We start from the raw sequence: 17,753 nt of genomic DNA, 5'->3' as shown, positions 1-17,753 counted from the left end.
TGAAACTCTTAAAACTATAAGTAAAATTCCTGTAGTGTTGAACCGCGTAAGTGACTCATCTAAATTATAGAATCAGGTTTATTTAATTTGTTAATCGTGATGATTAAAAGAAAAAAAAGTCATTTTTCTGTAATATCGTTTATTGAAGGACGTAAGTTTCGTTTCGAACGAGAAGTTACTTTTCGAGTGTGGAGCTCAAAGCTAAATGAAAACGAATGATTTGATCAAACTGGCAACGCTGTAGAATTTTTAAACGTATTATTTATAAAAAGGTAAAAATTATTTTTACAACTATTTATTTTTCCTGTATTATATTTTACAGGATATACAAAGGGATATTTTAAATATTAAAAATGTATTATCGATTTTAATGCAACCGTATATTTTTTTCGTTTATTACGTATTTTTTAATCTACCGTAATATAAAATCAAAAATATTTAAATAGATATCTTTTATTACATTGGAAAGTACTAAAATTTTTATAACGTTTTAAAATAAAACGATTTATTCAGAAATTGTTATTTTTATTTTCTTCCGCGAAGTTAAAACCGAAAGGAAATGCAGGAGTTACAAGTAGAGCCACGTCTTTCACACAACGATCTGGTGTGGAATGTTGAATTCTGTCGTGTTGAACCGAGATATACGTGGAAGGGAGAGAGGATACTGTCCCTTTCAAACGAACGCCAATGCACATGCACACAGAGCTGTAAGGCGACTCGACAGCGAGAGTGAGACGAGTTCCATGTTGGTTGTGTTAGTGTGCATAACGGACAGGGGTGTAAGGGGGGATAGCGGAGCAGTCGACCGTAAACTACCGAACGTTTACGGATATGCTCGAACTTATCCCCTCTTTTAAACTCGTGCCACCTCTGTGCTTCACTGGCTCCGTGGTCCAACAACATTCGAGTAGGATACGGGCGAAGACGATTTCATTGTGAATATTATAAAACGGTGCATATTTTATGTGTTTGTGCGCGCGTGTTACGAAGTGTTATATTTTATTTATACAAATTTAAATTGTGCGCGTTACTGGAACTAAAGTGACGATAAATATAAAGGTTTGTTTTTTCAGAAAAATATTCTTTAAATGTTTTTAATTAGTAAATAACCTAACACACAAAGGAAATATCGAATGCGGTGTCTGTTGATAGTGCGAACCGGCCTGTATTGTTAGTAAGTATAGCGTCATTTGTTTAAAAATATTTAAACGTAATATCTAATGCATTTTTAAATTATTTATTTAATATTTACTATTAATTTTTCAATAATTTAACTGTACAATAGCCGTAAACGGTCACGTCTTTAATTAATTCGTGTTTTAATAATTATCTTAAACCTGGTTTTAAATAAAGTTAAACGTTTAATAAAAAAATTTATACATCTTTTGAAAGAATTAGTCAAATTGAATTGTTTTAACTCGTTAGACGTTAGATATTTATTATTAATTTTGAGTAAAACTTAAAGGTTCTATTTTCAGGAGTATTGCGTTGTAGAAGTAAAAAAAAAAAAAAAAATTGATATTATTACTGTTTAATTTTTGAGTATTTATCGAAGAGGTCTGTTTATTTAAGATAGAATATCTTTAATGGAATATATTTTAGTGTTACTGAAAGTGTTTCACTTATTTCTATCGAATTTCTTATAGTTCATTTTCCTTTTTTTTAATAAACATTTTGTATCGCCTTCGTACATTGTATTGTATCTTTTGTTAACAATTTTGTTTTTTTAACCGGTTAATAGAAAAATCCAACTAAATCCTAAGTATTTTTGGTTTTCCGGTAGAAAATCGTTAAATTTTGTTAGCAATATGTTATTTACATAATATTCTTAAGTCATTATTTGCTTAATTTTATACTGAAATTACATATAATTTTTATAATTGGTTTAGCTAAGTAAATTGATTTTAATATTTTCGTTTACTACAAAAACTGCTTAAAAAATATCTGCGTAATCTCGTTTTTATTATTTTTTATTGCTATTTTCCATTAAAATCGGTTGTTTTAAATATTGCGTAATATATCTGTTTTTTGTTTTTTTATTTAATAAATCATTGTTAATTTATATTGTTCGTTAAACGAAGAAAATAATTATATGACAGTTTGCCGGTATGGCCTATAACCATTTATTATTTATCATTGAAATGTTATTTTATGTTAAGAAATTCCTTATAGGCTAATGTCAGTATTCAAGATAATTAGTAAAAAAATGCTGTATATTTTTTTATTGTAGTTTTAGATTTTGTAATTTTTATTAAATTATTTTTTATCTAGTTGAAAGTCATTTTAGCTTCTAGGCTTATAATAATTTTTCTTCTTTACAAATTTAAACTATTTTGGTTGGTTTATATTTATTTGAGGAATTATTTAATTATAGAAAAAATTTAATGTATACTATTTTTATAATTTTATTTAATTTAAATTTAATTATTTATTTTAAAATTATGAATAATCATTTTTTTAAATTGTTTCTTGTTCTAATAATTTAAAACAATTTTTTATTTATCGTTTGATTTCTATATTCTGTATCATTCTGAGATATTTTTATTATTGCAATAAGAATTGTCGATATTTATTTATTTTAATATTATATAATAAATCGATTAACGTTGAAAAATGTTTGAATATTTGATAAAAAAACTGGTTTCTATTTTTCATTGTAAATTTATGCATAAACTTTAATATTATTTTACTTTTTTAATACTTAAGGCTATAAATTATTTTACATTGAATTCATTCCGTCTATTAATAATACTCAGGCCTTACTTCTTTTAATAGTTATTTTTAAAATAAATCTATATATTGTTTGTACTGGTAGTATGCATGTAGTTTTTTTTAACAAATAGTTTTCTAGGATTTATAAATAATTTTTATTAACAATAAAAGTTTTATTCCTCTCAGCATTTTATTTTTTACTTAGTTTTGTTCAGATTTTGAATTATAAATTAATATTATGATTATAGTAAATTTTTTATCGGTATTTAATTTTTAGTTACAAAAGTTAATCGAAAAAAATCTTTGTTACAATCTTGGTGAGAAGTTATATTAATTTCATAAAGGCCTATTTTTTAAAATATTGCTATTTAGTTTGTTGTATTTTAAATCGTTTTTAATATATATTTTTTACGCGTACGCTTGGATTCCATTTTATGATTTTTTTGCCTGTTAATGTTTCAGTGAAAATTAAATACCTTTACTGTATTCATTTTTTTTATCTGATGCTCTTTTAAAAATTACGATTTAATTAAATTTTTAGTTATTTTAAATTATTTCATGTTTTTGTGTTTTTATCTTGAAGAGAAACTTTTTATTGGCTAAAAGTATATTAACAAATTGGTTTAGATATAATTTTATTTCCCGGTTATTTAGAATATTTTATGTATTTGGGAGATAAAAATAAATTACCTAGAATTTTTTCTAGTTGAACTTTATTAATAAAAAATTACGGTTTTTACAACTATTATTCTTTATTTCTATAATTTAAAAAAAAATAAAATAAATGTTTATTTTTACGTCCTTTTTCTGTTATTATGAAGCCTAAATAAATGTCTATTATTTTTCAATTTTATTGCGATTTGATACTGTTATTTTTTATTTAAAACGCTTTATTTTTAAAAATAATTACTTTTATATTTTATAACTATAACAATAGAAATATTTTTAGATTTATATTTTGAAAGAAAAGAAAAAATGTAATTTTTCCTTATTTTTTTTTTAAATTATAAATTCTTTAATAAGTATTTTACGGCGTAAACGCTACCCGTTAAATTTAATTTTAACTTCACGATCGATATTATTTTTGTGATTTAATTTTTAACTCATATTCTGGCCGAAATAATTCCCGTTTATACTGTTAAGTATCGGCATTTAAATAATTTAAATGTATTAAAGTAATGAATTGTTTAAAAAATTCAGGAGGCTGGAATTATTTATTGAATTAGTAAAAAATTAATTAGTAGTAATTTTAACTCATTTTTCAATCTGTAATGTTTAAAATAAAAATTTATAAAATATTTTATACGGTTAAAGAATTATCGTTATATATTGGAGCCGAATTTAACTACAAAAGTTTTTTTTTTACACGTATAACTAAAATTTATAAAAATACTTATTTTATTTGAAAAAATATAATTTTTTTTATTAAAAAAATAAATATAACACGGCATTTAACACTTATCAATATTTTAGCCGTTTCAAAATAATGATTTTACATTTACTAAATTTTTAATCCTTTTTGAATTAATGTTGTATTAAGTTATGCAATAACTAAAACCCGTACTTTTTACTTTACAATGCAACCATGAGTTAATTGTAGCTTGGCATCCCCTTCCGAGTTTGTTTATTTTAAAAAGCCTATTCATTTCATTTAAAGGCCTAGTGTTTTTTTTTTATTTCATACAACAATTAAACGAACTTTTAGTTTTCTATCGTTTGTATTTAATGATCAGTGCGTCAACTTTTTTTCTTGTTGTATTATTTCACGTTTTATAATGTACTCATTCATCTGTATTTTTTAATAGTTTAATTAACAAGTTATATATAGCCAGACTTTTTATAACCGTTTATTTTTTGTTTAAAATTATGTACTTACAGTTATAGAAATTTTCTTATTGACAAGTTTAACGGGGAGATTTTAATTTCCGAAAATTTTTTTACGCCTATATTTTGCGCCATATTTATTATTATGCGTCGATGATAAAAATAGAATTCTTTTAGTATAGTCATTGTTGAAAAAATCATAATTAAGGAAATAAATAAAAGAAAAAAAATATTAGAATGAACGTAATTGCGTCAATCTCATTTTAAATTTAAACTTCGAGAATTGCGCGGTTGATTTAGAGAAAGAATTACACGAGTATATCGGCCAAAAAGATCCTTAAATTTTTTCTCAGATTTCACGCAATTTAAGCGTGACTGTGAAAAATTCTGTCTACAGTGGTCTGTTCTAATAGTATAAAAATAATAATTTAGAAATTGTATTTTTTTTTCTGGTTTCACCATGTCTAATCTTATATATTTAAACTACTATAAGCTCGAAGAGTGGTTGTTTTTAGAAAATGGCCGATCAGGCCTACAATTCGACTAGTAAAATAACTTACTATGTAACAGAAGCTCCGATATTTCCACCTTCCTCACAAGTAGCTTTTTCGTAAGATACATCGCGTACTACCGTCGGGTAAAAGCTTTATTGCGTATTTAAAGAACGGTTAAAGAAGTCATTTTTTTAAATTTAAAGAACTCATTCTTTTCGTCGTATAAAAAGACGATTAAAATCCAGATTTCTAGATCGGAAAACCAAATACATTTCTATTATGAAAATCTGTTATTAATTTAGAATTTTGTTTAAAAAAAAATATATGTAATATACAAATATATATATTAAACAATGTTTAAGCGTTCCATATAATAAGCAAAATATAGAAAAATTTGTTACAAAACTTACCGGCCCGATTTCTTTTATATGCAATATATACTACATTTGTTGTTTTAATAAATGAAATCGGCCCGGTAAGAGTTTTGTAAAAATATTTTCTATTTTTTGTTTCTTATATTGAACGTTTAAGAGTTTTTTAATATCGTGTTATTGTATTACTATTGTCTATAACGTATATTTAACGTGTATTTTTTTAAAGAAAATTCTAAATTAATAACGGATTTTGATAATAGAAATATAGTAAAGTACAATTAATTTTTTATATCGGTATCATTTCGCTGAAGAAATTTTGAGCGGAAGAAATATCTGCGAGACTTACCGTATACGGTTTACAATTTCATTGTAATTTTCTTTGTTATCGCTGTGATTTGTTAGATTATATTTTTATATATGTTTTTTATGAATTACCGATTGTTATGTTTTGGATTTATTATTAAAATTTATTTCCTTTCTAGAACTAAAAATATACATTTTTTAAATTTATAGGCCAATTTTTTTTATTATGGACATACCTACTTTACACACTATTTTTCCATTTTTTAATAAAACTATTATGTAATGCCCGTCACGAATCTAAGATCCGTGATATAATATTGCACTTATTATTTTGTTAATGTAACCTGCAATTTTTATCGTATCCGTGAACATATTTTATATTATTATTAAATTAACTTTTTTTTTATTTCTCCATCGATTATAGTTTTAATTGTAGAATAAAAATTTTACAGTTGGAATTTATTTCTGTTTTATGTAACAGATCTTTGTTGCCGCATTTGCAACACTTTCTTACTGTTCGTGTTTTTTGTGTTAGCAGCTATAATCTCTAGTAAACTAATACTTTTATTTTATTTTTAATGAAGTGATGCGAATCAAAAAAATTGTTTCGTCTTCAGTACTTAATTGAAATAAAAGCATTTACTATTAAAATAAGCTGTATTTTCTTTTAAATTTTATTATTTCAAGTTTTTGTACGGTACTTAGTAATATCAAGTTCTGCTATTTAACGGCGCGATTCGTAAACCCACACTTTTGAGAAAAAGTGACATATTCGAGTCCCGCGGTTCATCAAATGGAAGAAAAAAATGTTGTCTAACAAAATTCGAGGTATTTTTTGAAAATATTCTTTATTACAAATCTAATCGAACTGAAATATAATTTTTTCACGCTTATTTTTCCCCCATTTTTATTTTACTTTTAGGTTAGGTCGTGTGTAGAGCTGTAAACATAGTTCGTTGACTTCGTCGTGCCGTCCAGTTCTGCGGACTATTACCGGCGAAGTTCTAACGAACTTCTTAACAATAAATTCACGAACAAAAAAAAAACTATATTAATTGTTCTTTACAAGTACGGGATAATTGAGCGGTACACGTTTGTGAAACGCGTGAGGTACGCAGGAGTAAGTAAATTGTAAATTAAAAAATATTATACATAAAGGAATAACGTTGTATTTTCTATTATAAAATACAAATTTAAAATTAGGCTTAATTGAATGTAAAAAGCGTAAAATTTTATAAGTATATCTAGTACAATAAAAATGGATATTTAGAACGGAGAATATTACCGATTTAAAAAGATAAGATAATCATTTCCTTGTAGTAGAAACATCAACAAACTGGTGTTCTGGCGTAAATTATACACAGGAAATAATATTATAATACAGCACAGATAAAAATAAAAAAGGCTAAATTACGGTTGTCCGTAAATACAGGATTCTTTTTTTAAACAAAAATAATATTATTGTACTTCTTTTAATTTATAATTTATTTTGGTTTTTTTTTCGAAATCCGATTGCCAATTTTTAACTGTGGTTTTTTTTGTAACTTAATACTAGTAAAATAGCTAGTTTTTTAATGTTTGTTAAAATTATGTTGAAGAAATAGAGGACAGAACGATAACTTCACAGAAAATATTTGCGCTTATATATTTTTATTTCTAATCGTCGATTTTATTCAAATATCGGTCTTCCAAATGTATCTGAGAGAGGTCAAATATAAACTTTATTGCTTATAATTATAAATTAATCTAACGAACTTAACCTACGCTCGATAACCTTGACTAGCGAGCGTAGGTTAAATTTGGTTAGATTATATTTATAATTACTTTTTTTTAAGAAGCGATTAACAAAAAATTAAGCCCGAGAAATAACTCAAAATTACCCGTGAAGAAACAACCGTGTCTCTTCAAGAAATACGAACACCGGTTCGTATTTCTTGTATTTGTTATTTGTAAGTTGTTATATTGCTGAACAGAATGGCTGCATACACTTTTGTTTCAATCGTTCGAGATGTTAGTAGTACTGAAAAAGCAGTAAACGTTTTGCAAGAAAGAAAAATATTGTACCCTGTAAGATATTGTACAAAGAAGCGTGAAATGAAATGAAATTATAGCGCAAACAGTATTCGTCGCTTGTGCGATTAACGATCATACCTATAAAATATATATGTAAGAAAAGATACGCGGTTAAAAGGCAGCGATTTAACGCTTAAAAAAATTATTTTGTTTTGTCGACTAAATTTTGTCTTAAAAAATTGAAGATGCCGAAAATATCACCGATCGGAAGAAATATTATGTTTTAAGTTTGTGCAGATAATCTATTGAAAAATCCGATAAAAATTGGCGGTCCCGGTATGACAGTGGAGATCGACGAGTCTTCTTTCTAAAAAGGAAAATACAATAGAGGAAGAATTCTACCAAACCGGTGGATTTTCGGCGGAATCTGTAGAGAAACAAAACAGTGTTTTATGTATCCTGTTTCTGATCGTACCAAAGACGCTTTACTAATTATAGTTATTTCAATAATTATATCTGATAAATGGAAATCCTACGACGATATTTCTTATTTGGTAGACTACAACTTTCAACGCCTCACGTGAACCGTTTTGAAAATTTTGTCGATTCTGAGACATGAGAGTACACAAAATATTTAGAATTTTTGAATTGTGCCGAAGAACGAAATAAAAGGGAAAATGGAACATCCGGAGAATTAAAGGATATATTTTTATGGAGACATAGATAAAGAAATGAACGTTTTTTTGAAGTAATGTTTCAACATAGTGTGAATTTGTTTCTGTTTAATACTGAAAAAAAAATTGTATTTTGTATCGTCTAAATGTAAATTTTGTAACATATTTTTAATTAAACATTAAAAAACAAGCTATTTTACAAGTATTAAGTTAAACAAAAATTGGCCGATGGATTCCGAAAAAGTATCTTTGTTTTTTAATATTTAAAAAAAATCATAATTTCGATTAAATAGAGCGATTATAATTCTATCGATTTAATCATTTATCCTTCGCATTTAAATAGTAAAATAATTAGGCTGTTGGTGTATTTAATTTTGTTATAAAATTATGAGATTTAAAAAATATATCTAAGTTCTATTAAAATAAAAATGTTATTAACTTGGAACCGTATGATTTATATTAAACCGATTAATTTGTATATCTTTATGTTATAAGTTTTACATTATTTTTTTTAATTTCAGAAAAACTGTCGATATTTTTCCCCTGTAACAACCGTAGATGTTTATAATTTAAATCTTTATTTAGTATTTATTTACAGTCATTTAAACAGTTTTTCGTTTGGACCACCCACGATGAATAAAGTATTCAATTTCCTGTACTTCCAGTATTTAATCGTTCTTTCTCGACGCTTCTTTATTCTTTCTATTGCTCGTTCTAGGGTTTTTAAGATTTCAGAAATTAATTTCCTCTGGAAATTAATTTCTGAAATCAACGTTCTTAAAAGAAATCTGTCCAGTATATATTCTTTTAATATCTTAACCGGTTCGACTTCTTGAAACCATTTGATTTTAATTTTCCTGTCTTGAAAAAAAGTTAAATTTAGTTTCGTTAATCTACTGTTTCCTATTGTATACAGATGTCCGTAATATTTTTATTTTTTTTCCTCAAAAGAATCTAATCTCTCCCAGTTTTTATAAAATATTTTCTTAGTTTTTAGATTCCTTTCTCTAGAATCAGACCTTGAATTTTTTCGTAGTACATTTCTTTCCAAATTTTTTTTTTGTAAAGAAATTCAAGAATTCAGATAAAGGTGTAGGTAAAATTATTGTTTTATAATGTTCAAGTTTAGCGTTTCTCGATATTGATTTTTTTTATTATAAAAAATCTGTTGTAGACAGACATGAGTTTACGGCTATTAAATTACACATACACTTTTTTTTTTAATGAAAAGTACGTAAAATTTTATATCATTAATAACTTTGATATTTTTTTTGTTATTGAATTATTATTTATTGTTAACATCTTTTTATAATGAGAGGTTAATAATTATTAATAAATCAATATATTTAAAAAAAAAAAGAAAAAAAAAGATGAAGTCTAATTCGAACCGATATGCCTTCCGTTAACATCCAAATATTTCATTAATTAAAATTTTATTTGGTTAAGCTCTGGAACCGGTGAAAATAAGTACCAGTTATGATATATCGTTGAAAAGCTCTCAATGACGGTCTGCCTATGACTGCAATTAAGAAAAACTCCAAAATCCAAATCTTTTGAATTTTGGGCATTTTTGGAGACTTTTGGTTCAGTCGATTACAATCAAAAGAGGATGTGCACAACTAGATATTACAACAATCCTAAATTAAAAATTCAACATCGTACGGCTAATCGTTCTTGAATTATTCGCGATACGTACGTACGTATAGACGTCATGCCGAAACTAATGAAAATGGATTCAGGGATGGTCAAAATGGATATTTCTGTTGAAATCTGAAAACCGACATTTTTCACCATCTTTACTTCGTACAAGGAAATAAAAATTAGGTGTTTATAAATCATTTAAAAATTAAAATCTTATTTTAATATCTTATTAAACTATATGAATTTTATTAATTTGTTTTTTTTTTCAAGGTAAAAATTTTTAAATAAATTTATAATTTATTAAAAGTTAAAAAAAATTTGTAAATTTACATCATGACATGTTTTTATGGCCCATTTACGCTATATTTATTTAAATAAATCATCATTAACATGATTTTAATAAGATTGGTACTTAAAAGAAATATCTAAAAAATGAGATAATCGTAAAAGTTATTTTTAGATTCCTTTAAATCTGCGAAAAACGCCTTCAGATTTTAGAAAATTCCCTTCCACTGTTAATATAATTTTTTTTAAAATTATTTTATTTATAGACGCATCAACAATTAAAGCCAAAAACAACTTTATTGTAAATGTAACATTAAATGTGTTGTCTTGAACAAACTCAGAACGACCATTCTTAAGACGTGTAGGTTAATCGAAACCCAACCACCAAAGAACACCGGTATCCTGAGACTTCGAAATCAGCTGATTTACGATGACGAGTAATGTAATATTTATATCAAGAATAAAATTATAAAAATATATGTCAAAGAATTTTTTTTTTTTTTAATCTTAAATTTGCTAAGGTTTTTAACAGTTTTTTTTTCTCCGCGGATAGGCCTTCAAGGAATACGCAAATATTATTTCATGTAATTTCTTTTTTTTTCTTCCAGAAGTTCTTCATTTTTATGACTGTTTAGATCATTTTTAAGTTCGTTTTCCTCTGATAAGTTTTTTCTTTTCATCTTCAGCTTTCACCTTTGATAAAAAAAAATTATTTTTGTATTCTTTTGATCTAAGCATTCATTTTCTGTAATGTTGAACTTTTTTTTTTAGCTCTTATTTCTTCTTTTTAACGTAGCTATCTTGACCTTTATAGTTCCTAAATTCCTAATAATAAACAGTTAAAATTAAATGATAACAATTCCTAGTAAATATTAAAAAAAGACAATAGAAACAAAGTACGGCAAACAATTATTTTATTTAATTTACAATTATTATAAGAGTTTTATGAAAATCTGTTTTTTTAGCTTTGATCGGTTCATTCAGACTATGTGTCCACCGACAAGTTCAGCCGACGTTTTCTTATTGTTACTTTCAGGTCTTCAATTTTATTGTGTATTTCTTTATTTGATGTCGGTCTGTCATTTTTGTTGGAGTATAAATTCTTCTTTCTATCTTGAGTAGATTTACTATTCCATTTGTATTTGTAATTTCCATGCCGTGCAAGATTACCGCTCTTACAATTGTGCTATAATGCCTTAATTTGGATTTATAGAAAGGCCCTTTTTATTGTAAGTATTTTTTATGTAAACGTTTAGTTCTTTGTGATTTTTGGTGTCTATCATTAGTTCATCTGTTCCGTTTCTACTACTTATTTCTCAAAGATATGAAAAATTATATTTGATCTTAATTTTGCCATTCTTTGTTTCTATTGTATTTTTTTTTTTGTATATTTATTGGTGCTTGTCTTCATTTCATTTTAACTGCTTGTTAAATGTATATTTTCATTTCCGGTATAAATATCTAAAAATTAATACTCGTAAAAAGATTTTTATATTTTCATTTTTTCTACTCTTAATGGAATTTTATTTAATAAAGATGTGTCAACTTATTGAGCGTAATTTAATTATTTTTTAGTAATATATTTATTAAACAAGCAATACTGCTGATCCGCTGTGTTAGCGTGTTATTTATTTTTAAATTATACGAAGGAGAATTGTTAAATATAATACACACACAAACACTTTTTTTTTCTATATTTCGGGATTATTTTTTATTCTGCAGGTTTCATTTCCTTTTTTTCTAATTTTTTAAAATTAATTTTACTATATTGATACATTGAGACTTTTGGGTTTAGTTGCTATGTTGTAATGAGTTATTTTGCGTTTTTGAGGGTTTTTTGTATTTTCCGTACGTATTTATAAATTATTTTGTATATATATATGTTTAATAAAAGCGTTAAGTATTTTTTCTTTCTCGATTTGTTTGGCCATTATGGACCGAGTTATAGCTTTTATTTCTCCTTAATCTGTCGTTTTCTCTTTTCCATAATTCCTTCGTCATTTAATTGTAATGTTTCATTTTTCTTCCCATCATCGGGTCTTAATTCTTGGTTATTTTTATTTTTGACTTGAAAAATCTTCCAATTTTTAAAATTTTTTTCCCTTAAAAGGTTTCTCTATTTGAATTTCCTTTTCAGAAACATATGTTTTAATTAATATTTTTCCCGAGAGCTAAGTTAATTCATTTTTTTGTTTTTAAAAAATTCTAATAGTTCATTTGTCGATCTATTTGTTTCTCTATTTGAATTTCCTTTTCAGAAACATATGTTTTAATTAATATTTTTCCCGAGAGCTAAGTTAATTCATTTTTTTGTTTTTAAAAAATTCTAATAGTTCATTTGTCGATCTATTTTTGTCAGTTCTTAAAATATACCCGTAAAACATATTTCTTTTCGTATTTATCGAATCGGAAATTTTTTTCGCCTTTTTCGTTGAATATTTGAGAATTATTTTTTTATTCGTTCTCTTTTTTCAAATTTTACTATTTATTTAATTTATTCCCGTACGTTAAGACTTACGGGTTTAATTGTAGTGCTGTAATGCTTAATTTTTACACGACTGGACAAAAAGAAGTTAATGTATTGAGGGTTTATGTTTGTTCCACTGAACCGAATTTTATATATGACCCCACGTTGGAATCCTTACGTTACCGGGAGTGTCATAAGATATACATGTATATTTATATGTTTAAATAAATTTAAAAAATTCGAACAAAAATTATACCATATAAAAACACTATATACAAAATTGTCACCTGCCCGTTCTTTAATTATCCTATATTACAGAGCAATGTTTTTTTTTTCAACAGATAAGAGATAAATTTTTAAAATTTATCTCTTGCGTTTATGAAAGGTTTTTTTTGTCGCAGGTCCCTTTAATTATTTTGTACGCTTTCTTTGTTTTTAGAATTTTATAATGAGTAATCATTTTTTCTGAACAGTTCTGTAGGAACGTTTCTTATAAATATTTAAATTTTTCGATTCTGGTTTTTTCTAAAGTTTTGGGTACAACGAATTGGTGCGTTTATTTTATTTTTCATGAGTTTAGTTTTTCTATGCAAATCTTTAATCGGGGTTTTTCGCTGTTTCTTTGAAAAGATTAATTTAAATTTCTTACGATGGAAGTTTTCGGTTGATTTGCGAAAACTAAATACTTGATTTTGATTAATTTTAATTTCGTTCGCAGAATTATACGGTAGATTTCTAATTCTTTATACTAGAAATTTTATTTATTTTTTAGCGTTATCTACTAGGGTATACATTTACGGTAGAGATTAGACATAAGGTAGCCATTTAAAAAAAATTTTAAAATCGATTTAAAAGAATAATTTTATAACCGTTTTAATAATTTAACAGCATTTTCTAAAATAAAAATCGCTATAAACCTTTTTATTTTAAATTTTGATTTGATTTTAATTTTAAAAAAAATTGGGTAATTTACAACGGTATTTTCTGCAAGATAATTTTACATAAAAATATTTATACCTCTCCCTTCAGAATTTAAAATGAAATATTTTGTTAAAACCCGCTCTCTCTCCTTATTAGTTACTTAATTAATGGACGGCTCTTTAATTGTTGATATTAACGACAAGCAAGCAGTATAGTCTTATTCAGAGAAATTTATTTTTTGTAATAAAGTAAAATTTACGTTTATTTTCTCTATTATTTATTGACGAATACAAATTATCTATTACGTCTGGCGAAAATTGATTGAAAATTAGGTAAAAATATTTTTTTTTTAATTTGTTTTATAAATTTTTACAAATCTGTTTATTAATAAAATAAATAATTCATAAAAAATTAGCAATTTATTAAAATCAAGCATATATTACGCGTGATTGTTCTAAAAAATAACAGTATTGAGCAAAAATTTCCTTAGCCTATTTTTGTTGAAATTGTAACGTTAAAACAGAACATGTTACACCAAATTTCAATAAATGTATTATGTATATATATATATATATATATATATATATACATAAAAATATATATATATATATATATATATATATATACATATATATATATAAAAACTAACGAAATAAATTTTCTGTTTATTATCGTTAAGATAATAATTTTTTATTTATAAATGATTTCATTGTGTTATTTCTATCACGTCATTATTTAAAATAGTTTAATCAATAACGATATTTCTAATATTTGAAAATAAATATAATCAAAAATATATGAACAACATTTGCCGGTTATCGTTTAGCTTAATTACTTAAGGTCATTGGAAGTAGACTTTGAAATTAAAGAGAATAAGTCTACAAATATATATATATATATTATTTTGTGTTTGAAGAAATAAACGAATATAATATACCCGAAATGCCGACCTCCGTGGTAGAGTGTTACCGTCACTGCCTTTCATTCGGAAGGTTTCGATTTCGATCGCAATCACGTTTTGAATTTTTCAAACTAAAAATTCACGTATCATTAAACGATTTAAAATGCGTATATCATTAAAGCCTAATTTTGTTATTTACTTGATAGTTTTTTTTTGTCTTCAGTCATTTGACTGGTTTGATGCAGCTCTCCAAGATTCCCTATCTAGTGCTAGTCGTTTCATTTCAGTATACCCTCTACATCCTACATCCCTAACAATTTGTTTTACATATTCCAAACGTGGCCTGCCTACACAATTTTTTCCTTCTACCTGTCCTTCCAATATTAAAGCGACTATTCCAGGATGCCTTAGTATGTGGCCTATAAGTGGCCTCTTCTTTTAACTATATTTTTTCCAAATGCTTCTTTCTTCATCTATTTGCCGCAATACCTCTTCATTTGTCATTTTATCCATCTGATTTTTAACATTCTCCTATAGCACCGCATTTCAAAAGCTTCTAATCTTTTCTTCTCAGATACTCCGATCGTCCAAGTTTCACTTCCATATAAAGCGACACTTCAAACATACACTTTCAAATATATTTTCCTGACATTTAAATTAATTTTTGATGTAAACAAATTATATTTCTAACTGAAGGCTCGTTTAGCTTGTGCTATTCGGCATTTTATATCGCTCCTGCTTCGTCCATCTTTAGTAATTCTACTTCCCAAATAACAAAATTCTTCTACCTACATAATCTTTTCTCCTCCTATTTTCACATTCAGTGGTCCATCTTTGTTATTTCTACTACATTTCATTACGTATGTTTTGTTCTTGTTTATTTTCATGCGATAGTTCTTGCGTAGGACTTCATCTATGCCGTTCATTGTTTCTTCTAAATCCTTTTTACTCTCGGCTAGAATTACTATATCATCAGCAAATCGTAGCATCTTTATCTTTTCACCTTGTACTGTTTCTCCGAATCTAAATTGTTCTTTAAGATCATTAACTGCTAGTTCCATGTAAAGATTAAAAAGTAACGGAGATAGGAAACATCCTTGTCGGATTCCCTTTCTTATTACGTCTTCTTTCTTATGTTCTTCAATTGTTACTGTTGCTGTTTGGTTCCTGTACATGTTAGCAATTGTTCTTCTATCTCTGTATTTGAACCCTAATTTTTTTAAAATGCTGAACATTTTATTCCAGTCTACGTTATCGAATGCCTTTTCTAGGTCTTTAAACGCCAAGTATGTCGGTTTGTTTTTCTTTAATCTTCCTTCTACTATTAATCTGAGGCCTAAAATTGCTTCCCTTGTCGCTATACTTTTCCTTCCATTATTGCTTTTGAAAATGCAGAGAGCCACATTTTCTTGGAAAAAAAAACAGCTGTAGTTTTCCATTGCTTTCAGCTGCGCAGTAGTCAGAGAACTGAGTGATGTTGATGTGGCCGTTTAAGTCATTGTGACTCCCGCCCCTAACAACTACTGAAAGGGCTGCTGCCCTCTTTCAGGAATCATTCCTTAGTCTGGCTCTCAGCAGATACCTCTCCGATATGGTTGCACCTTCCGTCCAGCTACTCTGTATCCCTGAGCACTCAAGCCCCCTCACCAACGGCAAGGTCTCATGATTCATAGAGGAGGTCCCTTGATAGTAAATAATTAAATAGTGCTCCCAGGGTTTCGAAATTTTGGGTGTTTTGTTAGATGTTAAATTCTCGTAGGACGATCAGATTTCGTTTTGCCACAAAATCTAACTGTAGTATTTTCCTATGAATCATGATAATAAAGTGTTAGGCTTATTATTTCAATATGAAATATTTATTACGTCTCTGTAATATATCATCTCTTAAAAAAAGTTTTCAATCATTCATTATATGGCATCCATAAATATGAAAAATATAAACGATATTTTAATAAATTAAAATATTTATTTATGCGTTTATGAATGGACAGTCTATGCTAAAAAAAATTGTCACTTATTCGTTAAAAAAACTAACCAAACAATAAAACTTTTTTTGTGTAATTCGGCTTATGAAAACGGGCAATAATATGATCCGTTGCAATTTTTTAAAAATGAACCGTTTAAAAATCTTTCCATCAATTTATTTAAAATACAATTAAATTATTTTAATTAGAGAAACAACATTACTCTGTCGATAAATTTGTAAATAAAGCGATAAAAAAATGAATTCTCCACATCCGTTTAACATGTTTGAAATAACTGTACAAATAATTTTCACTAATGTTTTGACTTGCTATTATTCTGTAGTTTTTTAATTTTTTTTTATTTAGCGTCTGTTTTATTTAATATATTATTATTTTTAATTATTAATAAAGGATTTAACCGGTTATATTATATTTGTATTTTATAATTATTGTATATTTTGTTACGCTGATGTGATCAAAGTTTTACTTTAGATTTCTGTTGATAGAACCAAGGAAATTCTGAGGAAGTTTCTTTTTTCCGTGCATATCTATTTGTTCCGGATGGGATCTATATAAACACAGTAAAATATCTATTTTACCATATAAATATTTATTTTTTATGAAACTTTAATCTTTTTTATTGTTAATTATCTTTGATTATTGGTATTTCCGTTAATGGAACTATATATTTTATAAAATAAAAAAAAAATATTAAATCCCCTTTTTGTATAGTTTTTTAATATGCAATAATTATCGTATTCTCTTATAAGTTCATTCACTTTTCGAATTTTCTTTCATAATTTTTTATATCGATACAAATATTAGATTATTTTGTAATTTATAACAAAAATGTTTGTAATTTACAGTAATTATTTCTACTGAATTTCTTATATAATAGTGGTTATTTATTTGTTTTTATTTAGTGCCATTGTCTGTATATAATGGATATTTAGTCGCTATAAAAAATTCCGTCACCAGCATCCAGATTGAACAGCACTCCGAATCTTAATCTTAGTGATCTACAGAAATTGGTTCAAAGAATATGGTTTGCCATTTGGGAATTTATTTTACTTCAAAACCATCAATTTCAAAAAAAATTCCAATAGACGTTTTTTTATGTTTAAATTATCATTTAAAAATGGTCAGATATCAAGTTCCTCGGTGTTTTCCTTCTTCAAAT

At 26.1% G+C, this 17,753-nt stretch overlaps 1 protein-coding gene across 5 annotated transcripts in view; it reads left to right on the top strand.

Annotated features, from left to right (window-relative positions):
- Positions 1 to 921: 921 nt before the first annotated feature.
- Positions 922 to 17,753, top strand: part of LOC142330773 (uncharacterized) — a 507,371-nt gene continuing 490,539 nt past the window's right edge. For 4 of the 5 annotated variants that reach the window (XM_075376225.1, XM_075376226.1, XM_075376227.1 and 1 more), the window contains exon 1: positions 922 to 1,174. The gene's annotated coding sequence lies outside the window, so the exon portion shown is untranslated. The remainder of the gene's footprint in view (positions 1,175 to 17,753) is intronic. The other variant, XM_075376224.1, reaches the window with a different exon arrangement.

The sequence above is a fragment of the Lycorma delicatula genome, chromosome 9, assembly GCF_047948215.1.
Source record: "Lycorma delicatula isolate Av1 chromosome 9, ASM4794821v1, whole genome shotgun sequence".
NCBI classification, from domain to species: Eukaryota; Metazoa; Arthropoda; class Insecta; order Hemiptera; family Fulgoridae; genus Lycorma; species Lycorma delicatula.
Note: the sequence above shows the minus strand (reverse complement) of the source record. Positions and strands in the feature narration are given on the sequence as shown.